The following is a 27,703-nucleotide window of genomic DNA, read 5'->3' as shown; positions in this document are numbered from 1 at the left end:
CTAGATGGCAGCTCACCTCCTCAAAGAATGTTAACAGATTGGTCTGGTAAAAACAATTCTTCATGAATCCATGCTGATTACTGCTGATACCGTTTTCATTTGCGAAATCCTGGATATAGTATCCCCTCCAATAGCTTAAAACCGTTGCCTTATCTTTATCTTTTGTAACTAAGTTGGGGCCAACTTGTTCTTGCCTCATTTTTTTTTACTGTTAATATATTTAAAACATTTCTTGTGATTTTTTTTTTTACTCTTCCGCTATGTGCCTTTTGTGGTCTATTTTAGCCACTCTGATTGTGTTTTTTTAAGTTCTTATTGCATTCCTTGTATTCTTGGAATGCTGACACAGGCCCCTCAGCCTTATATTTTCTGAAAGGGATGTATATCATATTTATTTGTTTTAAACGTTTTTTTACATTTCTTTAGCTACTTCCTAGTTTCCTGATAAAGAGAAAATTTTCCCAGTGGGGCTTTGGACAGCAATGTAGATGTGATCGAGAAATTGTTTGTCGAATAATAGTATAAAACATATTTATTTGAGGGTTGTCAAATGTCACAGTTAAGTTACAATGAGTAAAACATGTAAAACAGTCTGGCCAGATAAATTACTGCATATTCCAATATTACCATGCATGCAAAATGTAAGACAAGATTACATAGCAATTGTATGTGGGTGTGAATCACCAACGCGTTTAGACCATAAAGTGGTCATCTTCAGGGGGATCGTTGACACTAAGAGACATATAAAATAACTTCAGATATTCAAAACATATAATCATACATCACACAATACAGGTATGGCATGGCAATATAGTTACCGCTTAAAGATGGAGTAGACAGAAGTTGAAACTTCCTAGTTTCCTTGCCTAGACAAAAAACGACATACATCCCAGGAGTCTTCAGGGGGGGCTTTCTCAGCTAAGCACACCCTCCTGCCTGTATACCTAGGCTAAGGGCAGATAGATTCCAAGTAAATGATACATGAATCATATCCTCTTACTCAAGATGGTCACAGACAGAAATGCTAGGGGTGTTTTTTTAAGTGATTTCTCAGCAAAATAAAGCATGAATGGATGGATGGGAGAGTTTGCTTTGAATATTAAAAAATAATTAAATAGCTCTTTTGGTTTGTGGTGCTCAGACACAGTGTAGTGGTCCAATGACTTCTCTTGCTTTGCTATGTTAATAACCAACCCTAAGGGCGTTTTTCTGGTGCAACAATGCATGCGTATTGTGTTACTATGATGTGCATTGCATTAACCACTTAAGGACGGCGGCGTACTCGCGACCCGGTCCGAAGCTCCATGACCGCGCCTGGGGGACCCGCGGACCCGATCACCACAGGTGTCCCGCGATCGGGTCACAGGAGCTGAAGAACGGGGAGAGGTAAATGTAAACACACCTTCCCCGTTCTTCTCTGTGGCAGTGACACTGATATAGGGAACGATGATCAGTGACGTCACACCTACAGCAATGCCACTCTACAGTAAGAATCACTCCCTTAGGGCACACTTAACCCCTTAGCGCCCCCTAGGGGTTAACCCCTTCACTACCATGCCATTTTCACAGTAATCAGTGCATTTTTATAGCACTTTTCGCTGTGAAAATGACATTGGTCTCAAAAATGTGTCAAAAGTGTCCGATGTGTCTGCCATAATGTCACAGTCACGAAAAAAATCGCTGATCGCCACCATTACTAGTAAACCAAAAAATATTAATAATAATGCCATAAAACTATCCCCTATTTTGTAAACGGTATAACTTTTGCGCAAACCAATCAATAAACGATTATTGCTATTTTTTTACCAAAAAAAATGAGGAAAAAAAATAAAATGTTATATATTTTTTGGGGATATTTATTATAGCAAAAAGTAAAAAATATAGAATTTTTTTCAAAATGTTCGCTCTATTTTTGTTTATAGCGCAAAAAATAAAAACCGCAGAGGTGAAATAGAGAAAGCTCTATTTGTGGGAAAAAAAGGATTCCAATTTTGTTTGGGAGCCATGTCGCACGACCCCACAATTGTCAGTTAAAGCGACGCAGTGCCGAATCGCAAAAAGGGGCAAGGTCCTTAACCTGAATAATGGTCCTGGTCTTAAGTGGTTAAGGCAACTATTTGAAAATAAGGGGCCTCTAATGCACTAAAGTGTCCTGAAAATCTGAAAATGTTCACAAATTTTGTAATGTAACTCACTGCAATGCGCTACAGTGCTTGTGTTGTGCTGCAACACATATGCCTTACCTTGGTGAGTTGGGGAACCATTCAGAATGACTGGCACTGCAACACAGTTACAGTACACATGTGATGGGAATTGCATTACCGCAATGCAGTAATATAAAATGGTGGTACAATTAGGATTACCCACTTTGATCCAAAAAAACAAACAAACTACAATACAGATTTTTTTTTGTATATGTTGTCTGCTGAATGCCATATTATCATATAATTAAAGTCTTTCATTGTGGCAATGCAGAAATCACCAGAGGTATGCTCAGGAAACAAGGCAGCACTGAGTAGTTGAGACCTAGATTACATTCTGTGCTGTCACCTGCATTATCTATTTATAGTCACTCCAACACACTGTATAATGTGTCATTATCCTCCAATTATGAACAATGTGTACATAATAAGAATAGTTAAAGGAGAGAAAAGATAACCCTCGCAGATCGTGATACTGTGCTTACTATACTTTCCCCTTAAGGTAAAGTTATGAAAATCTTCTAAAAAAAAGTTTAGCAAATCTTTTGTAACATAAAGCGTTTGTTACCCCAACACTTCATATTCCTGATATATGTCTGCTGTACCATATACTTGTATGAGAATCGATCCTGTTTTCTTTGTGTTGCTTCCTTTAGGTAAAATCCCTGGTGTCCCTGCTAGTCCCTTGCTTTCCTAGTAAAAAAACGCCACACTAAGCAGGAGAGCACATCGTAGTCAGCTCTCTAGCTATGCTGGGAACATGGGGCCAGATTCTCGTAGAACTGCGGCGGCGTAACGTATACCGTTTACGTTACACCGCCGCAAGTTTTCAGAGTAAGTGCCTGATTCACAAAGCACTTACCTGTAAACTTGCGGCGGTGTATCGTAAAGACGTCCGGCTCAAGCCCGCCTAATTCAAATGGGGCGTGTACCATATAAATTAGGCACGCTCCTGCGCCGAACATTCTGCGCATGCTCCGTTCACAATTATCCCAACGTGCTTTGCGCGAAATTACGGCGCCCCGACGTGTTTGTGAATGGCGACGTGCGTAACGTACTTACGCCGTAAAAAAAATAAAAAATTAAAATTCGAAGCGGGAACGACGGCCATACTTTAACATGGCTGGTGTAAAGTTAAGCAATGAAAAAGATTGCTTAGGGGCGTGACCGGAAGCCAGCCTGGAAGGAAGCATCCCCTGAGAGCTCCTCTCCAGCCCGCAGCAATTAGGCAACAAAACGGGGGTAATTCCTGCCATCCATGGGCGGATCGCGGACCACCAGGTCCACTAAGGCTCGGGGAACATCCCAACCCCCGCCAGGCTCATCCTCGACCCTGAAGCACTATTTTCGGCCATCCGACATGCCGCCGGGCGGAGGAGACAAGATGGCGCCGGACGCTGCCGCCTTCAGCACAGGGACGTCTCCCCCTCACTCACCTCACCATCCGGAGCCATCCCCGACCCGATCGAGGACATCCGATTCGCCGTCGAGCCCGGATGGCTCCCAGCAGCCGGTGAGTGGATCCCCGCATCCGCATCTCCCTGCCGCAGACCACGCGGCACAGGCCGCGGCTTTCTATGGCCCCCAGGACACTCAATGTACGGGGGCCTTCCCCCGCCTGCTCCGCTCTGCCCCAGACCCTGAGCTGCAAAGCGGGGACCAGCTCTCCTCACCCACATTTAATCGGGAGGATTTCCCGGCCCTGCAAGCCACCAGCACCTCCCAGGCCTCCATAAGCTCTCCACAGCAAGGCAGCTCCCCGGCCAGTGCTAGGCCGCAATCCACCTCTCCCGCAGCACAGGGGCTTATTTACCCGGCCATCCATCTCGGGCCCGGGGATAGGAGAGGGATCTCTCCCCCCTCATATGCCTCAATGGCAAGCACTTCTGCCCCATGGCACGGAGGGGCCCCCACTTCTATGGAGGTACAGGCTCGGGCCTGGTCCGCATCATGGGACGCATCTCAGCAACCCCCCCCCGAGGCCAGAAAACATGGAGACTTAGGTCCCAGCCACCAGCCATCCCCCATCAACCCACTCCATCCCACGCATGACACCGGGGGACCCTCTCATTATCCCCCTCCGCCATGGCAGTCCTATATGCAGGCCTTTCCCACGAAAGACGACTTTAAACAGTTAATTGAAGACGTCAAGGCGACCTGCCGCGCTGAAATTCAAGTTCTCCATACGGGTCTCAAACACTTAGCTGACAGAGTGGAGATGGCGGAGGAGGAGATCCAAGAGACTAAAATGGCAGTGCACCGCACACAAATCCAGGCATCAGATCATCATCTTATGCTCAGAGACATGCAGCGGCACATCGAAGACCTGGACAACAGGGGGCGCCGCAACAATGTCCGCATACGCGGCCTCCCCGAAGCGGAGGGGGCCGAGGACCTGCAGCTCACCCTCCAGAAACTATTCAATGGCATTCTGGGCGAACCAGCAGACAAGACCATCGAGATGGATAGGGCTCATCGAGCCCTCAAGCCAAAGGGCCCTGCCTCCAAACCGCGGGACGTCATATGCCGTGTAAACTCCTACCCGCTGAAGGAAGCCATAATGCGCAAAGCCCGCCCCATTCGTAACCTAGTCTTCAACAATAATCCACTACAGCTCTACCCGGACCTTTCCTGGATTACCCTCCAGAAACGGCGTCTTCTTCAACCCCTGCTCCGCACCTTACAGGACAAAGACATTGTGTACCGATGGGGCTTCCCCTTTAGCCTCTCCGCCAGCCACCAGGGAACTTCTGCCACCTTACGCTACCCAGAGGACCTGGACACCTTCTGCAACACACTGGACATCCCTGTCCCCCAGCTGCCAGATTGGGACCTTGTGGCTACACCACCCCCACCACCGGTGGTCTGGCAGAAAGTCCCGCCGCTTAGGCGCCCCAGAGGCCGCGACCCTGGCCGCAACTCCCCCAGGCACAGGCCTACATGAGATGGTCATCCTGGCCACAAGAGCCGCCCTGAGCACTACATGAAGCTTTCAAGTTTTGTTTTTGCCCATTGTTTACATTTTTTTTTGGTTTTACCCCCGGTTGCCCAAGCCTTACCCCTGAGCTACATATCGGGCCAGTCTCGGACGAGACCCCGTAGAGGCTACCCTTCTGATTACGGACCCCCCCATGGCTAATAGCCTGAAAGTTCCTTCTTCCCCAACCCCCACGGTGGAATTTATCCACACCACCCCCCTGCCCCCCCGACCCACATTTTTGGACTCTTTGGTCGGGAGGTCCTCAAGGAACTGTTGGGTCCCGGGGGCCCTCGGGCCACCTGGACCCCTATTGTTGAATAATGTTGTGTTCTTCCTCTGTTTATTTGCTTACACCTCTCCTTTTCTTTCCAGATCTCTCTCTCTCCTCTTTCGAGCAGGCAAGACCCGAAGGCACGCCTCGGTGGCTGCCGGCCCGGCGGCCCCTCCACCCACCCTCCCAGAACCAGACGTAGCGCACCTGACTCCAGCTAAGTATGACTCACGACCACACCACCCACAACATGGCTAAGTTGCTATCCCTGAACGTACACGGGCTCAACTCTAATAAGAAACGACATTTAGCACTAAGGGAATTCAGGCAGTCGGGGGCGGAGATCATAATGGTACAGGAGTCGCACTTCTCCAAGGGCGACTCCTTTACGTTCGCAGCTAGATATTTCCCCTTAATATACCAGGCCTTTAGTTCGCGCAAACGGGCAGGAGTTGCAATCCTGGTCAAACGGGGCACCCCCTTTACCTGCACCGACACCTACATTGATCCCCTGGGCCACTTTATCATCCTGAGGGGTACGTGGCATTCGAGAGACATAACCCTGTGTACCTTATACGCCCCCAACGCCCATCAGCACAGATTTTTGGTCCGGGTCCTCGCCCGCCTAGCCCGCTCCCCCCACGGTTTATTGGTGGTGGGAGGGGACTTCAACCTACCCCACTCAGCAACCTGGGATCGCCTGGTAGTGAACCCCCGGGCCTCTCAGACTAGGGCCCTGCGGGACTCCAAGCTCTTCCGCCAGCTTACGAGGAAACATGCTCTATTTGACGCATGGCGGGCGCTTCACCCAGGGGATCGCCAGTTTACCTTTTACTCATCCCCCCATCACACACACTCACGCATAGATTACTTTCTAGTTAATAATACCACGCTACGCGCTACTAGCTCCGCACAGATACTACCCATCTCCTGGTCTGACCACGCTCCCATTACGTTGACCCTCGACCTGACCGCTCCCAACCGCAGGCCTTGTAACTGGCGACTGAATGATTTCCTCCTGAAGCACATCCCCTCCAAAATGGAGATAGAAACTGCCCTACAATTGTATTTTAGCGAAAACGATACGCAGGACATATCCACCACCACACTGTGGGCCGCTCATAAAGCGGTAATCAGGGGACGCTGTATGGCCATCTCATCGGCCCTTAAGAGGAACGCTGAGTCAGCTAAAAAACAGGCGGAAGCGCAGCTTCAAGCCCTAGAATCCCGTCTCCAGACCTCACCCTCCCTGACGCTTCTTAAACGCATTACCCTAGTGCGGTCGACACTCCGGGACCTCGCGCTGGGTCGAGTCGAGAAGGCCCTTGTCCGCCTCCGTCAGGTATACTATGATAAGGGCAATAAGGCGCAAGCTCTATTAGCAAGGAAGCTAGCCGATCGCTCCCTCGCTTCCACCCCGCACCAGGTCCAGGACAGATCGGGCAACACCATATCCCACCCGCAAAGTATTGCGGACGCATTCGCAGCATTTTACGCGGATCTGTACAACAGGCCTGAAATTCCCCATAACCCACCCACCCCCGACCTACTTGATAGGATGACACAATACCTGACACAGGCGGGCATCCCTCGGCTACAACCGGAGGACCTGATCCCCCTTAATGCTCCCATCACAGATGAGGAGCTAACCCGGGCCATTAAGGCCCTGCCCGCCCACAAGTCCCCAGGTCCAGACGGGTTTCCATACGAATATTATAAGACCTTTCTCCCCACACTTCTCCCCCACATGACTAAACTCTTCAACGCCTTTCTACAACAGACCCCCATCCCGCAGGATATGCAGCGATCATTTATCACCCTCATTCCTAAACCTGACAAGGACCCTTCATTATGCGCAAGCTACAGGCCAATAGCCCTATTAAACTCAGACCTCAAAATATTTACGAAGGTCCTCTCCCTCCGTTTAAATGTAGTCTTGCCCTCCCTGGTCCATAAAGACCAGGTGGGCTTTGTCCCCCTCCGCCAAGCGGGGGACAATACGAGAAAGGTGATTGACCTAATTGACGTGGCGGGCAGGGAGGGCTCGGAATCTTTGCTCCTAAGCCTAGACGCAGAAAAGGCGTTCGACCGCCTTGGCTGGCCCTTCATGCTCGCCACGTTGAAACACATGGGGTTTAGGGGACCTTTTCTTCAGGCGGTCCGACACCTCTATACCAACCCGTTATCACAGGTAAAAACTCCCTTTGCCACTTCGTCCACCTTCCCTGTCACCAATGGAACCCGCCAAGGGTGCCCACTCTCCCCCCTGCTCTTCGCTCTGTGCGTCGAGCCCCTAGCAGCGACGATCCGCGGTAACCCGGACATTCGGGGTATTCCAGTAAGGGGGAGGGAATTTAAGATCTCCCTCTTTGCTGACGATATTATTCTAACATTGACGCGCCCCCGCATCTCCCTGCCCAATCTTCACGTTGAACTTGAACGATACGGGGCCCTCTCGGGATACAAAACCAACACCTCTAAGTCGATGGCCATGCCGATAAACATGCCCGAACCAGAGACCCTACACATGCAGTCAGTCTTCCCATATCACTGGGAGCGAACCTCCCTGAAATACCTGGGGGTCCATCTGACCCCGGACTTTGCATCCCTGTACCAGGCCAATTTCCCCCCCCTTTATAGCTCGATCAGGGCGCTGATCCATAAATGGAAGCCCCATCAGATATCCCTTCTGGGCCGGATAGCGGCCATAAAAATGGTGATCCTTCCAAAACTGCTGTATCTGTTCCAGACCCTTCCCATCCCAGTCCCATGCGCCCATTTGCGAGCCCTACAAGCAGACCTCCTCCGATATGTGTGGAACTACAAGCGCCACAGGATCCCACGTTCGGTCATGACGGCGGCGCGAACCGAGGGAGGCCTGGCCTTCCCAGACCTGGTGAAATACTACCAGGCCTCACAGCTACGAGCGGTGGCATCATGGTTTCCCCAGAAGTCCTACAATAGGTGGACGGAGGTGGAAAAGATTTGGCTGGCACCAATTCACCCCAATAACCTCCTCTGGAACGCGAACGCGTCAGTGGAGCCAGGACGTTTGCTAGGCTCCATGCGGCAGCTTCAAAGCATATGGAGGAGGCTAGCCCAAGGCTGCCGACTGAAATCTGATAGCTCCCTGCTGACTTCCTTTCTCTATAACCCTAAAGTACCGACAAGCCTCACCCACCCGATGTCATGGCCCTGGGCCTCGCGAAACCTATTTCATTTTGGCCATTTAGTAGATCCCAGGTCCCGCACCCTACACTCCTTCGCTGATCTTCAAGCCAAACATGACATTCCACGACAAGCTTTCTTCAGCTACCTACAGATCCGCCACTACGCCCACACAGTAGCCCCTCGGCTCCTCTTCTCGAAGCCAACCCCATTTGAGCGCATTATACTAGAGGGCACAGCTCGAAGGGGCCTTATATCAGACATATACCAAATCTTAAATGAACACTCCTTCCAACAAAACGGTAAACACGCCTATATGCTTCGATGGGAGAGGGAGCTTGGGGAGGTGCTCTCGGAGGAGGAGTGGGGAGCGGTTTGGAGACAGGCGGCCAAAAGCTCTATCTGTACCCTTTATAAGGAGAATGCATACAAAGTGCTGTTTTTTTGGTACCTGACCCCGGACGTTCTCCACAAGATCTACCCTTCCACCTCTGACCGGTGCTGGCGATGTAACCAAGCGAGGGGCACATTGTTTCACATATATTGGGCCTGCCCCTTGATTGTCCCGTTTTGGACTCAGACACGAGAGCTCCTGACCCACCTCCTGGAGGTGCCCATGCCCCTCTCCCCGAAGCTATTCCTTTTGGGCCTGTCCCAACCTCGCATAGCCAAACCTTATAAAAAGCTGTTAAGACACATTATCACGGCGGCAAAGTGCTTGATAGCACTAAACTGGAAGAAACCGATGCCCCCAACCCAAGAGGCCCTCTACGTTAGGGTCAAGGATGTAGAACTCATGGAAAAAATGACGGCTAGGATCCGGGACAGACTAGAGGATCATGACCTTGTCTGGGAGAGGTGGCATGTGAGGGAGGACCCGCCGTGAGCCGACGACAGACCACCGAGGTATGCTACAACACCCACCCCTCTTGCCTGCTTCCCTCCTCTCCTCTCTCCCTTTTTCTATCCTCTCCTTTTTCTTTTTCTCTCTTCCTTTTCTCTCCCTCTCCACTTGCCTCTCCCACTCACCCATCCCCCCCTTCCCGCCCCACCTCCTCTTTCCTTTCTCTCTTTTGTTTGAATCCTGTTATTTTATAAGCTACTGATAGTACAAATAACTATGAAACCACTGTGTAAGCACATTAAGCTGGAATTGTGTACCTCTTCTCTTCTCTTACACCAGATATGTTGCCATATTTTGTACTGCCCTTTTTTCAAAAATAAAAAACTGTTATTGGGAAAAGAAAAAGATTGCTTAACTTTGCGACGGGAAAAAACGACATTACGCACGCGAGTAGGTTCGTGGATCGTCGTAAATGCTAATTTGCATACCCGACGCTGGAAAACGACGCAAACTCCACCCAGCGGCGGCTGAAGTATTGCAGCCTAAGATCCAAAGGCGTACGAAGCCTGTAATTTCTTAGCCAAAAGCCGTCGTATCTTGTTTGTGAATCACAAATTAAGATACGACGCGGCAAATTTGAAAATACGCCGGAGTATCAGTAGATACTCCGGCGTATTTGTTCTGTGAATCTGGCCCTTAGTGTACTCTCCTCCAATGATCAGACTTAACCTGACCCTTATCTGCCCATGCTGCACAGCCATTCACTAAGAAGCTCAATGTTCTGCTGCTGCTGCTGCTGCTGCTGCTGCTGCTGCTGCTGCTGCTGCTGCTTCTCTGCTCCTCCTCCCCCAGCTCTTATGCAGCTGAGAACAGAGAGGATGTGATCACTTATAAAAAAGGGGAAAAAGGTATTTATAATGTTTTTTTATATCTATATAAACATGTTTTGCCTTTCATTTCTAGTTTAAACGGAATGGGTTGTTTTACAAGGTGAGCGTTTAAACTTACTTTAAGAGCATTGATATCCTATAACTACAAGATTTGGGAGTCTTGTGTAATCCAACCTTTGACATATCAATTTTTTCACTTTTGATGGAAAACAACTACATATAATGCTGAATAGTAATTATGTGGATTGTTTTACTTGGCCAAATATTTGCAATTTTGTTCAGCAAGTCTTGTGATCTAGATCAGGGGTCTCCAAACTTTCTAAACAAAGGGCAAGTTTATTGTCCTTCAGACTTTCAGAGGGCTGGACTGTGGCTATTGGGAGTACAAATTGTCCTGGCATTAGTGGGAGTAAGCAATGCATCTTTGGTATTAGGTGGAGGAATAGTCCCCTATTGTTGGTGTCAATGGGAAGAATAGTTTCCTATTGTTGATGTCAGTAGTAGGAATGTTGCCCCATTGTTGCTGTCAGTGGGAGGAATAGTGTCTTGTATCAGTGGAAGGAAAAGTGCCCCAAGGACCAGATAAAGGCAAGCAAAGGGCCACATCTGGCCCCTGGTCCACAATTTGGAGACGACTGATCTAGATAGACCAGCCAGATCTTGGAGTTCACTGCAGGCTGGACTTCAGTAAAGCAGCTTTACCCATTCTGATTTTAGTAACTTTGTCTCTTTAGAAACAAAAATGGCAATATTTTAGTTAGCCTAGTGGACTAAGTCATTGCTTGGAGTCCTCTATGTCTCAGCGTTCCAGCTTTTTCCGGTGTATAGTTCTAATAGTGAGAGTGGGACTTTTTTATAATGGTCATTATAGGAGTGCAGATGCAGGAACTCAAGAGGAGAGATCTCACTAATACAGCGTCCAAGACATAGAACACTTTGTCACATTGTTAAATTGTTTGTATTACCCAAAGCATTATGTAATGGTATGGCCCGTAGGACCCAGAGGCTCTTGAAGGATGTGGGGTACTCCTGTTTCAGCTTCACCATTGACTCTTGTGTCTAGGGTCATCCTATGTCCACTAGGGGCATAGGATGACTGAGAAATTATATCTTAAATTACATCAGATGGGATAGTAAGGATAATTCACAATGTATTGCAGTATATCTTGAAATATTACAGGTGGTTAATTCTGAACCCAACAGGTCAATAGCCTGTTAAGGGGGTAATTGAGTCTGCTACTGTCATGTAAACTAGCCTTGGTCTGGCTTCTAAAGACCTTTTCATTGTGTGATGCTAATTAACACTGTATTGTGTGAAAATTCTATTGATGAAAATGTGGAGTGTGAATTAGCTAAAAGGTCAGATGTCTGACTTATGTTTACTAAAGGAATGTGTATTTTATAGAAGGTGAGAAACGCTGGAGTCTTGATGTCTGACTTGTCAGCTGTAGCTAATTAGCTCATGTGGATTGTGTCAGATCCGGTGCCAGAAAGTCTACCCAAGATAATGTATTGGAGGCTCGTTAGTACCCATTGTATGATGTTGTGGGTGGAGTGTGTCATTGTCCCTTTGATTACTGCAGCATGCTTTCTACTGTATAAAAGCCTGAGTTTACCATTAAAGTATCTATCCGTGGAACCAGAGAACAGAGCTGTGTGTCTTGTTTTCTGGGGAATCCTATGGCCCGTGTTCGTCTGCTGGATTGTGGAGTGTCGATAAGCTGTCGTGGGTTGGTGGAATGGAATATCTTAAACGGCGTTAACCCTTGACCGTTACACATTAAATGTCAGATTTAGGTGGACTGACCCTTCAACTGAACCTGATTGGTAGATCATTTACCAAGAAGTATGTACATGGAAGGTGGTATGCATACATATCATACTCAGCAAAGTAAAAATTACCCATCGCGAACATAAATCCAGGTTTGACAGTGAAATCTTCACATTATTTTTTAAGCATGCAAGGACAGATCTGCATGAAAGCTGCTTAACACGAAAGAAGTCCTTGACTTTCAGCATGTCATCCAACAGTACAGCTGCCTTTGTTACAGGTTGTCACTGGAAGGGTTAACCTAATTACTAATTTAAGAAACAGAGCTGCTAACAGATATGAAAGGCCCTGGTCACACTAATACTCCTGAAGAATATACAGCAAGAGCAATCCTAAGATCTTGTCTAAGCGCATTTTAATTGGAATAAATCCTTTGTTTCAGCAATGGTAAATGGCAAACCAGACCAATAACTGACGCTGAGCCTTCATTACCCGTTCAGACCTTATAGAGTCTAATACAATACTTTTAAATGATGACGGGGATAGAAAGTATCAGATATTTATGGTGGTAATTCATGGCCAAGGTTAAGTGAAAGACTGGACGATGTATCGAAGATTGGGAAAGTAGGAACTACTAACTTTATTTATGTAGCCAGGAGCTGGCTAATATTGCCTGCATTATCAGGAGACACTTTGCACCACTTACTACAGTGGAACTGTTACCTCCTATGTCATCACATCTTAAAAGAAGAGCAAAACTGACCTAAGAGTGGAGCAAAGCATCTTGGGACATGTAGTCTAAAGAGACAGGTTTTGCACACAAGTTGGACTGTTATTTACTACAAGCACCATCTGGCTGGAGAAGAGAGAACAGAATGCTTGAATAGGTAATATAGCCTGTGTGGGGACAAAGTCGCTCTTTTGGGACCATGGCCTAGATCTGCAAGCATTTGACTCAGACTGTAGTTTGTGCTGCGGCGGTTGTGGTCTATGCTTCAGAGAGAGAGAGAGTCATCTCAAATGGGTGCAAGTGCATCTGCTGCCAGCCACATCTGATCATTCGGTGTCAGCCTGGAGGCTGCTCTCATCACATCCACACCAGATCCAGCTGTACTGTAGCGTGGTGTAACGTGGGGTCGATCGCTGTCCATGGAGCCAGACTCTGCAGAGGCCTGCTATGGAGCCCTCATGCCTCTCCTCGAAACAGAAGTTCATTGGGATTGGCGAGCGGGCACTTGCCCATCCTCTTCACACCAAAGGACACTACATGCAGACACTGTTGCCTTATGCACTCCACCAAGCCTGTAAGGGGACCCTTTCTACACTTTACTCCACACTCTAGTGTCCATCCTACTCGCCAGGACACAATTTTTCCCACCATCTGAAAGAGCTAGCTGAAGACTAAAGACTTTTTCTTTAGAGGACTACAGAATATCCCCCCTTCCCCCACAAGTGATAAGAACATTTGATACCTACCTGGGCCCCTACAGTATCCAAGGACTCTGTTTGTTAGAAAATAGGGATAGAGTGTTTGCTTAATGTGAATTTAGAGTTTATACTTTACTGGGACTGTGGTATCAAAAGATTAATGGGAGAGGTTTTACAGAAGCCTAGTCATTCCTCTACCCTTTTTGGTCTGTAGCCATAGACTCTATACAGGGTTCAATTCTGCTGGTTATATGTTCTTGAAGTGTTATAATAGTCTATTTCTTACTTGGCTTTGCCACCAAGCTTATTGACCGCGTCTTATCTATTGCATGTTACAAACTCTTTTGTTGCTGAATGTATTGCCATTAATCTGCCAGTAAACAGATCTAACAGGTTTACTTTGCATGTGTGTGTGCACGTTTAAATTATTTTGTTTATAACAGAAATGTCAGAACCTAGAGTGTCAGAGGTGTTGGAGGACTTGAAAGCTCAAGGCAACCAGTAGGGTACAGAATCTTTGAGCAGCCCTCACGGCGGTGGTGCTACATTTCATTGAAATAGTAACCATGTCCTGAAACCTACAAAAATTAGTTCTCCAATTTTAGCAACTTAGAGGGAGAAGGCAGAGCCCACACCAAACATTAATCAGTGAAGGTGGGGTGGAGATGGGGGGTGGGCATTGAACCACAACAGGTGGGCACAGAAATAATAGGAAACGATGTATGGAATAGTCCATGTCTTGGTCTCATTCATAAAAATAAAGAATTTCCAATGCAATTATTGACTAAAACCCTTTGGAAACTAAGGGCCAGATCCACAAAAACCCAGCGCAACGTAACTTTTTCAATTTAAGTTACACCGCCGGAAAATTTCTACCTAAGTGCCCGATCCACAAATCACTTACCTAGAAACTTTCGGCTGTGTAACTTAAATCCGGCCGGCGCAAGGCGTTCCTAATTTAATGGGGCGAGTCCCATTTAAATTAGGCGCGCTCCCGCGCCGGCCGTACTGCGCATGCTCACGACGTCATTTTCCCGATGTGCTTTGCGCGGTTTTACGTTGTGCCGGGTTTTGAGAATCGCGACGGGCGTAAAAAAAAAATACGAGTTGCGGCGGGAAAAAAAAATTTTGAAAAAAAAAAGACGGCGACGCGGGATAAAAGGGTCTACCTTTACAAGGCCTAAACAGTTTAGGCCTTGTAAAAGTAGCCCTAATATTGCGACGGCAAACTAATACTTACGGAGAAAAAACGAAGTGTAAAAGCTTTGTGGATCTCCGTAAGTGCTAATTTGCATACCCGAAGCGGCATTTCGACGAGAAATGCCCCCAGCGGTGGCTGCGGTACTGCATCCTTAGATCCGACAGTGTAAGTCCCTTACACATGTCAGATCTTCTGTCTATCTATGTGAAACTGATTCTGTGGATCAGTTCCATAGATAGAAACAGGGATACGACGGCGTATCAGTAGATACGCCGTCGTATCCCTTTTGAGGATCTGGCCCTAAATCTCTGCCACTGTGCAAGTTAGGCACTGCCTACTTTCCTGCAGCACAGATCACTAAGGCTGCAATTAGATGTGATCCATGTGGATGCCAGGCTTGAGGTGGTGACAGCAGAAGTTCAGCTAAAGCAGAATAGGACAGGAGTGGGATCCGAGTAATCCAGAGCTGGTGTCAAGGAGGACCATAAGGATCCAATGTCAATGAATTAATTTTGTGTCCTCCTACAATCCCACATAGAGCATTGCCTGCTAAAACTTCAACAATAAGAGTGCCCACCAGGGATGTTGTTAGAGTCCTAAAAGAACCATGGTAACCTTAGACACAACGTCTAGAACGGAGTTCAGCAACCTAAGGCACGTGTGCCACGGAGGGCACACAAAATCATTTTGAGTGGCATATCAGTAATTTCATTTTTTGTTATTTTTTTTTATTATTCACATAACATAACTAGCAAAGCCTGGTAAATTTTATCTAGTTTGTAGAGTATTGTGATTTCCAGGCAAATTCTTATGTTTGAAAAGGGTGGCCTTTACATTAATCTTATTAATAGTGAATGAGTTTAAAAGAGAAGCAGGGCCAAAGCTCTTTTGGTCCTACTTCTCCTGTGGATCACAGGAGTCCACTTTGTTCTGCAGTCATGCAACCCCATTCTCAGCCGACAGCAGGCTAAAGCCGCTGTCAGCTGACATCACTCAGCCAGTCCAGGCTCTGGGGAGATTCCAACTTTTTTTGTCCTTGTTCAAATGTTTTACTAAAGATAAAGAGTAAACATACATAGGAAAAAGATAAAAGAGAATTATCCCCAAAAGAAAGGGGACAAAATAGAGTACACAATGGTGCTATACAATGACAGGGACGCAGCCCGCACTAACATGAAACAACTGAAAAGGCACACAAATGAGACTGAGAGGCAACACAACACGTGTATATAAAAAATATCACAGGTGTCCAGCAAAGTTATATGACTGAAAATTAGCTTAGTATCTGAACCAGCAAGTACTAGCAAAAAAGATATAGAACTCAAGGTGAAACTGCCCTGAAATAAACCAAAACATGTGAAACTAGAAAACCTGAGAATAAAAGGAAGGTGGAGAAGGGGAGGGTATACTGTATGAAAATCTGGGGTCTGGTAAGACCTACAGAATCTGGCTGTCGTCCCAGTCAAGTCATATCCCACAGATGGATCAATACTAATAGGGAAGGGGAGATCCTAGCTTTAATGTCAGAATCCACTGAGAGCCTGAGCCAGCCGCTACCACCCTCTGAATAACCCAGCGCTCCAGTGAGCACTGAAGGGGCAGAGCAGAGAGCTAGTGATTGACAATCATTGGCTCTCTGCTCACTGAAGACTGAGCAATCAGCAGTCTTTGATCGTCTTATAGGTGGCGGGGGACAGATGCAGCATCTGATTGATGCTGCATCCACCTTGGTGAGTGCGATTGTTTGTTTTATTATTACCCTGCACTTCTCTTTTAACTTGCCACTAGCAGTGCAACTATGAGTATAAAAATTGAAAACTACACAGCCATTAGGTGCTTTTGTTCACTGGTACAGCGGTTGTCTAATTCTAGTAAATTGACACCTGATGTGGAAAAGGTTGTCGATACCTAAATTTGTGGCGGGTCAGAGCACTCGTATCTTTTTCTATTTTCCTGATCTCCTATCCTTTCCTTTTCTTTACTCTTTACAGCTTATTATCAATCTCCCTTCCCCAACACTAGAACCTTAAATAATAGTCACCTTTAAGCCCCATACACACAGGCTGAATGTCGGGAGACATCGCCCGGTTAAAAAAAATCCGGCTGATATTCGGTTGCGTGTATGCCAACCTGTCCAACAGAAGCCAACCGTCTCCGGATCAGCGCTCTCAGCCATTGGCAGGGGGGATGCTGATTGGAGTGTTCTGGCAGAGGGCCGTCCCCCTGTCAGACCACAACAGCACAGTGGGGGAGATTTCTGTACTAACGTTGGATCTTTAGTACAGCTGCTCTGACCGGAACTGAAAAAAATCATAGTGTGTACCAGGCATTAGGTAGAAAGTCTATCTGCCTGCTAATTTGCCTCTAATACCAGGCATTAATGTTCGAATATATTTTCTACATTTATATTTACATTTGCTAGCCACAATTGAAGGCCATGGCACTCAGTCATGTGATCAGTGCTAACTTAGAGGGTCAGAGTTTTGGCTGTAAGTACTTACCTTTTAACAGAAATAGTGTAGGTTCCAGGGCTGTCACTACCTAGACTGTTTCTGAATTTAAGATACAGCCAGTGAAGTCTGAAATAGGGTTAAGACAACAATCCTGGAACTGACACCTTTAAAAACAAGGTCAGCAATGCCAGCTTCTACACTTTAATGCAAAGCCAGGCAGATGGCAAACCTATTTCCAGGATCTGCTTGGCAGCTTCAAGTGTCACTTCTCTGCCCTTTGTCTGCTCATAGGACAATGAACTAAAATAACCACCTCTGTCCACAGAATACCAGGAGTGATAAGGCTTGAAGAAGTGGAATGGGAGGACTAATGCCCTGTACACACAATCGTTTTTTCCGTCAAAATAAACTCTGACAGGTTTTTCCGACGGAATTCCAAGCTGTCTTGCATACACACGGACACACCAAATTCCGACCGTCAAAAACGCAGTGACGTACAACACTACAACAAGCCTAGAAAAATGAAGTTCAACGCTTCGAATTGTTTCCGCATGCACAATTCGACGCATGCTCGGAAGCATTGAACTTAATTTTTCTCTGTTTTTTTCTCCGTCAGAATTCCATACAGACAAACGGAATTTCTGTCGGGAAAAAAAGAGAACATGTTCTCTTTCTAAGTCAGTCCGAATTTCCGAATGTAAAAAGTCCGATAGGGCATACACACGGTCGGAATATACGATGAAAAAAATCCATCTGACTTTTTCCATCAGGAATTCTGACCGTGTGTACGCGTCATAAGTGAGCAGGAGGCTGGAGATGGGCTTTAACGATAAACTAGGAAACAGTGTATAGATCCTGTAGTGTGGCAGGGGTGTGTAAATCAAAAAACTAGCTCAACAACAATAAAAATTGTCTGGGACAGAAACATTTCAGCGAAAGCTGTTTCACCTTTAATCATATATTAAATGCTTTATCTTCCCTGGCATCCAAAACTGATGATAGGTGGACTTTTTCTTCAAGCTGACTGATAACGTCGGCATTGAACTTACAATGCAGTCTGCAGAAAATGAAAACAAAATGTACAACTCTCTGGATGCTTTCATTTTGGAATGTCACTAGGAATGAATGCCAGTGAGTGACAGTGATTCCCACCATGGGAGAGATGAAATTGTTTTGTGGTGGTGGCAGTGCCTTTTGCAGCATATGTTTAGTGCCATTCCAAGTAGGCAAGATTAATCGTATCATATTTTGCCTAAACAGCACTGCAGATATTCATTTATATTAATAGCACAACTGGAAGGAAAGCAAACTAAACAACTAGTACATAAGAAAAAAAAAGAACTGATAACTTTTTTATTAGCTTAAGGGGTTTTAAAACATTTTAATCTGAGAATCTAAATAAGAAAGTTATTACTGTGCTGGGACATATGAAAAAAATGATTATGATATATACTGTACATATATAGCGCTCACCCCCAGAGTAGGGTGACCACGTGTCCCGTATTGCCCGGGACAGTCCCGCATTTTGCAGGTCTGTCCCGGACACCTTAATTTCAGGACAATACAGTGTCCCAGAATGAAACGGACACAGCCACCCCCCAAGCCAAACTAATGCCCCCCAAAAAAGGCTGCCATATCACCACTTTACTCACGGACAGTACTTGTGCTTGGACGGGAATGCCTGGAGTAGCACAGTCACCACCCCCTGCTTGTGATAGGAGAAATCATAAATCCCGAATTTTGTGTCCAATCACTGTGCTGCGATTCGTTACAGCACAAGCTGATTTTTTGGAAGGGGGGTGTCCCTGAATGGTAGTTTGGAAATGTGGTCACCCTACCCCAGAGGGGATGCTGAGAATATGCCCAGGTTTCCCTTGCTAGTACAAAGGCCATCAGCCATAAGCACAGTTTAATGTACACCAACAATAATGGCTCAGTCTAGGGCACATGTGTCAAACACAAGGCACGCAAGCCAAATCTGGCCCAGCAGGCTATTTCATGTGACCTTCACACCTGTCCTGCAGCTGTGGCACACCCCTTGTCTCAGCAGTCAGCAGGAGGACAGATCTCCTCCACCAGATCCTGCGCCTTTTATTGCAGCCGTGGAAAGGCTCATCTCTGCCCCGCCATCTAGGCAGTCAGCAGCAGAGAGAAGGACAGAACTCCTTGTACAGATCCTGCACCTCTCTGTGCAGCAGCAGCACCCCCTGTCTCTGCCTGTCCTGGTCTTTCTGCCGCCTGCTACCAAAACTCTTTTATTAATGAGTTGTACAAAAGTTGCACACTTGTATATCTGCTTGCCATTATTTTTTTTAGACTTATACCGTCAGACCTAGTTATTACTTAGGGTATTACTAATACCAGTTATAATCAATTGCAGAGGCAATTATTTAATATGATAAAGAGTAGTTACATTTATATAGTCATATACATACAACAAAGGGCCACCATAATGCTGCTGCGGGCCACAATGAAATTGAGTTTGACACCCTTGGTCTAGGGGATGCCTTTTTACTATTTAATGCTGAGGAAGTTGAACAGAAGAGGGGTTTAGGGTCACTAGATACTCCAAAATGGTATTTGCAATCAATGGTAGGACAAACTTCACACTACAGTGAATCCTCGGATTGTGAGTAAAGCAGTTAAGGAGCGTTTCGCAATACAAGCTTTTTTTTTGTGGAAAATCCTGACTCTGTGAGTGTTGTCTCACCAAAATGAGCAGGATTCAAGCCACAGCGGTGTGCAGTGCCACATTTGGCAAGAGGTGGGGGGACGCCGGAGCTGAGCGGAGCCGGTTGGAGCCGTTCGGAAATACTTGGAAATGCTCAAAAAAAATCGAAACTATTCCGTTCCTGAGCCTTTCCGAAGTTTTCTGAACTGTCCCTGAGCCTTTCCGAGTATTTCTGAGGCTCTCTTGCGCACCCCACCCCTGGCCACATGCGGTATTGCATGCCATAGAAGTCAATGTGAAAAAAAATATTTTCGTTTTCATTGGCTTCTATGGGGAAATGCTTTGATATGCGAGTGCTTTGGATTACAAGCATTCTCCTGGAACAGATTATGCTCCTAATCCAAGGTCCCACTGTATATCCTTTGACATGGCAAAATGGGCTGTATGCAGAGCACACCGCCATTCTGCCCTATGCTAAAAAGCACAGAATTCGTCTTAATGAAATAAGCCATCTTAAAGCTAAATAAGTTCACTCACCATCCATTCTCTGCCCATCCATTCAAGTCAAGAGACCTTACCAATTGTTCTCATTCCTTCTAGCTCCCAGTCATCACTGGTTTGCCAACGCCCTCACAGGCAGTTTTATTAAAAACACAGTAGGAAGTGATGTCACAACATGTGACCTCCTCCATAGGAAGTGAGCTCCACCCAGCAGGATAACTCTTCTAACAGGGACTCAATACAGTAACAATAACAAAATAATACAATAACACCACACACAATACAATGAATAGAAATACATTCAATGAATACAATACAATGAATAGAAATACATACAATGCTGGCTAAAGTCTTATGGGCGTGTCTGGGCAGGGAGTGAATGTGCCCCCCCTCACCCAAAACCGATCACAAGCTCTCATATTAAAATGCTGATAGAATCCCTAATCTGCGCCATTCCATATAACAATGCATATCCAGATTATACCCTTATTAAAGGTGGAATGGAGGCTATCTACAGGCGTACGCTACGAATCCCAAGCCATGCTGATCAGACAAGACCCAGATAAGAGCGCACATCTGTCCATAACCACTAGTGTGCTTGCGGAGTGAGCGCTTCCCCCCCTCAACGATTGTCGGTGCTAAATGCACAGAGGGCCCCTCGCCGGCGGACATACGCCCATGCCTCAAACATCACACTCCAACCTCAAGACATTTTCTACTACCAGACGAGATTCAACCAGCCTCAGACTGCCCCAGTCAGTTCTATTTAGAGCGGGTTGCGGCAGTACTAAAACTGGGTGCCATTATGACAATACATATTAAATACATCTTGAAATTTCCACCACACCTTATAGCTGCAGGCACACGTAATGGTCTAAAAACACAGGTCTTACTCACAATTTACTAGGAGTTTTCTGCCACCCAGTTTCCACAGGTAGATCCTCAGTGAGGGAGATAGAAAGTTTCTCCTAAAGACCAGAACTTCAGGACAGTGCCTTCCTGCAGCTAATCCCTTAGCAATCTCCTCCAGGCCCTCAGCCCAGCTCCTGCCGAGGCCTGGACTGCAATCCTTGTCTCAGTGTAGCCACCTCCTAAGGGCAGCAGTCCCAGGAGAAATGTAACCCTCCCTGGAAAAACAAAGTACACTATGGAAAGCCTCCCAAATATTCATGACCTCCCCAGCCACCTTCTGCCAGAGCATGGGGGAGCACCGCCATGCCAGGAGGGTGGAGGATTGGGTAAATAAAAGCGCCTTTACTCTACCCTAGACTAAATAAGCAAGTATCTCGCAGCCCCACTGCAAAGGTTAATTTTCAAGTTTCATGGAGTTCAACCTAAGGCTGAATTACTGATATGGGATTAGTAAACAGGAAGCCAGTTGTGCATTGAAAATTATCTTCCCCCAAGAGAGCATTTAAAATAAAGTACACATTTATTAGCATTACACAGCATATAGGAAGCTGTCCTATCATGGGATTTTTACAATTTACAGTACTGTGGAGATCATGTGCTTCACAACTCATGTATATCATCCAAAGGAGGATAAAACGTACCTTTTATTACATATTAAAAATATATGTTTCTCTTTCCACTTACAATATATTGACATACCGTATTTAAATGTATTTCTGAAATAGAATTATAGATGAAAAATATATTGTGAGAACTGCCGCTTTCAGATAAAAACAAATGTAGGTGAGAAGAGACACATTTATTGTTAAATGTAATAAAAGTTTTTATTGTCTTTTGGGTCAGAATAATGCGAGTGATCAATCAGCGCAATCTAATTAAAGCGGATGTGCCATGGGAACAAAATATTAAAAGTCAGCAGCTACAAATACTGCAGCTGCTGACTTTTAATATTAGGACACTTACCTGTCCTGGAGTCCAGCGCCGATCGCAGCAGAGCACGAGCGATCGCTCGTCACTCTGCTGCTCCCCCCGCCATCCACGCTGAGGGAACCAGGAAGTGAAGCGCTGCGGCTTCACTGCCCGGTTCCCTACGGCGCATGCGCGAGTCGCGCTGCGCCCGCCGATTGGCTCACACGCTGTGTGCTGGGAGCCGAGTGTTCCCAGCACACAACGGGCGACAGACGGGATGTGACGGAATGCCCGTCTTTCGCCCGTATCGTGTGGCCGGAAGTGGGTGCAAATACCTGTCTTTAGACAGGTGTCTGCACCCCCCTCCCCCCTGAAAGGTGTCAAATGTGACACCGGAGGGGGGGAGGGTTCCGATCAGCGGGACTCCACTTTAGGGTGGAGGACCGCTTTAATATAACAAATCTGTGCAAAGTGAATTGCTTGCTAACACCTTTACGTGATTTAAAACTTATTTAGTAAACTATAACCCAAAATGGTGTAACGCAACTCTCCTATAAATACAAATACCCGGAATCAACAGTGTAAAATTACATAACATATAATACCACTAGTAGAATGTATGCCAAAAATCTAATTACCATATATACTAGAATATAAGCCTAGTTTGACATCACCTGGTGAACCCCGCCCCTTAGTTATTAAAGAGCAAGATCTGGGGGCCACCTTGTTAAAGTGGGCTTTCAGATTCCGATAAACCCCCTGCCCACAAAGCCCCACAACCACCGGCCAGGGTTGTGGGGAAGAGGCTCCTGCCCTTTAATTATTTTTCCCATCATGGGTTTGAGTGGGGCCCCATGTCAAGTTTTGCCTAAGGCCTCACAAAGCCTAGAGCTGCCTCTGGGTCAAACCACACAGTGTTCCCTCTCTGGGGGATGAAGCAAACAGCTAGTATCTTCAATGCCTTCTATTCAGATGAATGTATGAATGGATGGATCTCGGATCTCCAGGGAATACATGCAGGAAAAAAAAGCACACTACCCTAGTGCTCTCAATTTAAAACTCTCACACAACAATGCAACAACACAACAACTCTCTTACAACAAATGGCGCTATAGGCAGTGCTGGCGGTGAATCACTCGTCTCTTACAAACACTGGCAAGACACCTTAATGCAAAAATGGCTGCGGGATGACATCATGTACAGGGTTTCCCTTCCTATAATTAGGTTATGTCCAATAATCGGAAATTCCTCAGTATAGGACGAGGAACCCTGTACATGACATCATCCCATGGCCATTTTTGCATTAAGCTGTCTTGCCAGTGTTTGTGAGGGACGAGGGATTCACTGTCAGCACAGTGGCTGCATTTGATAGCACATTGGCTGCAATTGATGGGCACAGTGGCTGCATTTGATGGGCACAGTGACTGCAATTGATGGGCACAGTGACTGCAATTGATGGGCACAGTGGCTGCAATTAATGGGCACAGTGGCTGCATTTGATGGACGCAGTGGCTGCATTTGATGGGCACAGCGGCTGCATTTGATGGGCACAGCGGCTGCATTTGATGGGCACAGTGGCTGCAATTGATGGACACAGTGGCAGCAATTGATAGCTTAGTGGCTACATTTGATGGGCACAGTGGCTGCATTTTATGGGCACAGTGGCTGCAATTGATGGCACAGAGGCTGCATTTGATGGGCACAGCGGCTGCATTTATTTTTTTTAAAAAAATTGAGAACCAGCCGCCACTGCCTTGCACCTACCTACATATGCTACATGTAAAAAAATGAATTTTTTTTTATTTAAAGTAAAGTATAACCTAAACTTTATAGAAATCTGGGGCTTCGTGTTAGGTTTATTGCTCTTTTAAGTTATGGCTGAATTTCAGGCATGGCAATTTTTATATAGTGTGAACCAATGTAAGTATGTACTGTAGAGAATGTGCTATACCTGTGGGAACCCCCTGGGAGCTGGAAATCACTGCAGTAAGCAGCACTGCTTCAGTAATTGCCACCAGCTTCTGGGACCCATGACCAGGAACTGTCTTGCGGCTTACTGAGCAAAGGAGGTCCTTCACTCAGAGAATGTTTTCTATTTTCATGTGACATCACCGCTTCACTTCTCCACCTTGTCCATTTGGAGAATGCTTTACGTTCTATAAGAAAATACAAATTGTTCCCCAAATGGCACCTATGTCAAGCAAATGACCTCCTTTGTTCATAAAGCAGCAGGGCAGTGACTCCACACAGGACTGGACACAAATGGAGAACACTCTAATAATGTTGCCTACTATAGAGATTTCCAAGTTCCAAGGGATTCCTCAGGTATGGCAATACCCTATGTAGAAACTGCCATACCTGGAATTCACCTTTAAGTATTACTGCCAAGGTAAGAATGGTGTTACGATGTGGTTGCCATGGCAACAGAGAGTACCCATCCAAATGATAAAACATAAAATCTCAATCGCTACTCTGCCATCCGGCAGGATGAGGGTACAGCACTTACCAATATTTAAATTAGCAAAATACATCAAAACTTTTGTGTGCTGCTTGTAGCCCAGCCTGGGACTAGCAATGGCGGTATTTATTATTCATACCAGAGATAATGTGAGGATGTTCATTTCAGGCATACTGTTTTATTGCTTTTTAATTTTACGCAGCGTTTTCCTGTAATTTGGAATAATAAAACGAGGCGCGTTTTTTTTGCCTGGCTTGCACTTACTTTTAATTTAATATTAGCCAGCTGTTCCCTGAGTGTCGCTCGTCCTAAAAGTCATTTTAGAAGTAATCCGGGGCAGCAGCGTACTCAGGAAATATATCGCGGAAATGTTTGGCCATGACTTATAATGCTCACAGCTGCGGCATCCTTTGAAAGGCACAGATATATAAAAAAAAAAATAAAGGAGGAGACGCATGCTGATACAGCCAATACATCTGTACTGTGGAGGAAGGTGGTTGACACAGTGATTTAACTAACAAGGCTTTTCCATGCTTATCAATTATGCATAGCCAAGAACAACATCTATATACATGAAACTTTTTATCACATGCTGTCAGTCAGCACATGCAGCATAAAATCTCTTGATTTGGATAGATGCTCATTGTTTTCATTTTTTTTTTTTTTTGCTTATAGCTATGTGCTCTTTGAATAAAAATGTCTAGAAGCAGCTTTACACTGCATCTAGAAGAATTTAATATATAGGAATGCATAGAGCGTCTGCACATCTCTAATTATGTATTATGGTCAGGACCAGGGGCGGACTGACCATTGGGGCTCTCAGGCACTGCCCGAGGGCCCCATGCCAGGCTCAATAAAACCAGGGACAGTATGTAAAAATCTGTGTTTTTTTTTACATCTGCCCCTGATATGTCTGAAACCGACATGCTTTTGATGTGAAAATCCTGAGATTTTAGCTGCCCTGCCTCTGCACTGCCTCCTGGCGTGGTGGCCATCTGTAAGCCCGGGGGCCCCATCAGTTGTCAGTCCGCCCCTGGTCAGGACTCGGGACTAATAAAATAAATTAAAAATGTTTTTAGACAGGTACATGAAATACTGCTTAATAAAGATGAACTTCAGGCAGATACAAAAGAAATACATGAATGCAGTTCTGTATTTATTACCACATTTGTAAAAGTATTATTTTTTTTTTTTATGTAAGCACCTAAATTAGATTTATCAGTCTCTGGGAGTTCCTATACAAGAGAGTTTAGACTGGGAGAGGGAGAAACAGCGCAAGGAGCCAATCATTTTTACCATAGGCATGCACAACCTTTTGCATTAGAGCGTGCACCCCAAAGCGCAAACACAAATGCATGTGTGTGCATGTGTATATATACTGACAGCCAGGGCCGCCATCAGGAATTATGGGGCCCCTTACACAGCTTCAGGCATGGGCCCCCTGGAGCAGAGAACCGGAGGAAGGGGGTGCTGCCGCCTCAAATTGAGAAGCGGCGGGGCTGCTGCTAATTGAGAAGCGGTGGGGGCATGAATTGAAAAGCGGAGGGGTGCCACGAATTGGGGGGGGGGGTTGCCCTGGGGACCTCTGGCCCCTTTTACAAAAAAAAAGAATATATATATATAAAAAATATATATTAAAAAAGGGGGGTAGCCCTCCAGGGGCCCTGTGGACCTCTGGGCCCTTTAATAAAAACAAAAATTAAATAAAAATATATATACATTTTTTTTTTATAAAAAAATAAATAAAAAAAAGGGGGGTTGCCTGGGCCATTTAATAAAAATAAAAAATAAAAAAATAAATATATATATATATATATAAAAATAAAAGCCTTTTTCTATAAAAAAAATGGGGGGTTCCCATCTGGGGCCCTGGGGACCCCCTGGGCCCCTTACAAGTGTACTGCCTGTACCCCCCTGATGGCGGCCCTGCTGACAGTGTCAGTAGAGCAATGTCAGTAGGGCAGAGATTTGGGTCAGTAGCTTTTATTTTTATTATTTTATTTATTAGTTTTTACAATTTATTCTTTTACCTTTTTTTTAGAAGCCCCTTTAGGGGGCTTTGGTGAAATATCAGGGGTCTAAACAGGGGGAATCTGCACCACATGGGGTGATTAGGGTGTTCCCAGGCACACCTGGCACACTCTGAGCACACCTTTGATTTTTACTGTAGTGCAGGAAGATTTCTGAGAGGAGGTGTAACGGTATGGCCCGTGGGACCCAGAGGCTCTTGAAGGATGTGGGGTACTCCTGTGTCAGCTTCACCAATGACTCTTGCGTTTAGGGTCATCCTTTGTCCACTAGGGGCATAGGATGACTGAGAACTGATATCATGGATTACATGAGATGGGACAGTAATGATAATTCATGTATTGCAGGATATCTTGAAATATTACAAGTTGTTCATTCTGAACACAACAGGTCAATAGAGTGTCTCCTTCAATGTGGAACATAGACTGTTGAGATGTTAATTGATGTTAATCACCTCCAGCTACCTGGCTGTAGTGATGAAAGCTTGCTGTGATTGCATTCTATTGTCTATTGTGTTAATTAAGCCTGGCTCCTAAGATATTTCATGGTGCTATGCTAACTAACCCTGTATTGTGTGAAGGTGCTATTGATGCTAATATGTGTTGTGAGTTAACACACTCTAAAGGTCAGACATCTGACTTATGTTCACTAAAGGAATGTGGATTGTGTAGCAGGTGAGAATAGCTTATCGCGGAGTCAAAAAGTCTGTCTAAGATGTGGATTGAGGGGGACTCGTTAGCACCCATTGTGTGATATTGTGGGTGGAGTGTGTCATTTGATTACTGCAGCATGCTTTGTAACTGTATATAAGAAACCTGAGTTTATCATTAAAGTCTGTCTGTTTGGAACCAGAGAACAGAGCTGTGTCTCGTTCTTCTGGTGGAAATCCAATGGGTCCTATCTGCTGGATTGTGGAGTGTCGGAAGCTGTCTTGGGTTGGTGGAATGGAGTATCGGCGTTAACCCCTGACTGTTACAGGAGGAAAGAACAGAGAGATGAGCTTGTCAATGTGTTTTT

General features: G+C 45.8%; 1 protein-coding gene across 1 annotated transcript in view; it reads right to left on the bottom strand.

Annotated features, from left to right (window-relative positions):
- The window catches only part of PLCH2 (phospholipase C eta 2), a 924,207-nt gene that overhangs the window by 710,229 nt on the left and 186,275 nt on the right, over window positions 1–27,703 (bottom strand). The window lies entirely within an intron of this gene.

The sequence above is a fragment of the Rana temporaria genome, chromosome 10 (assembly GCF_905171775.1).
Source record: "Rana temporaria chromosome 10, aRanTem1.1, whole genome shotgun sequence".
In the NCBI taxonomy this organism is placed as follows: Eukaryota; Metazoa; Chordata; class Amphibia; order Anura; family Ranidae; genus Rana; species Rana temporaria.
The sequence above is the reverse complement of the archived record's forward strand: the minus strand, read 5'-3'. Positions and strand labels throughout refer to the sequence as shown.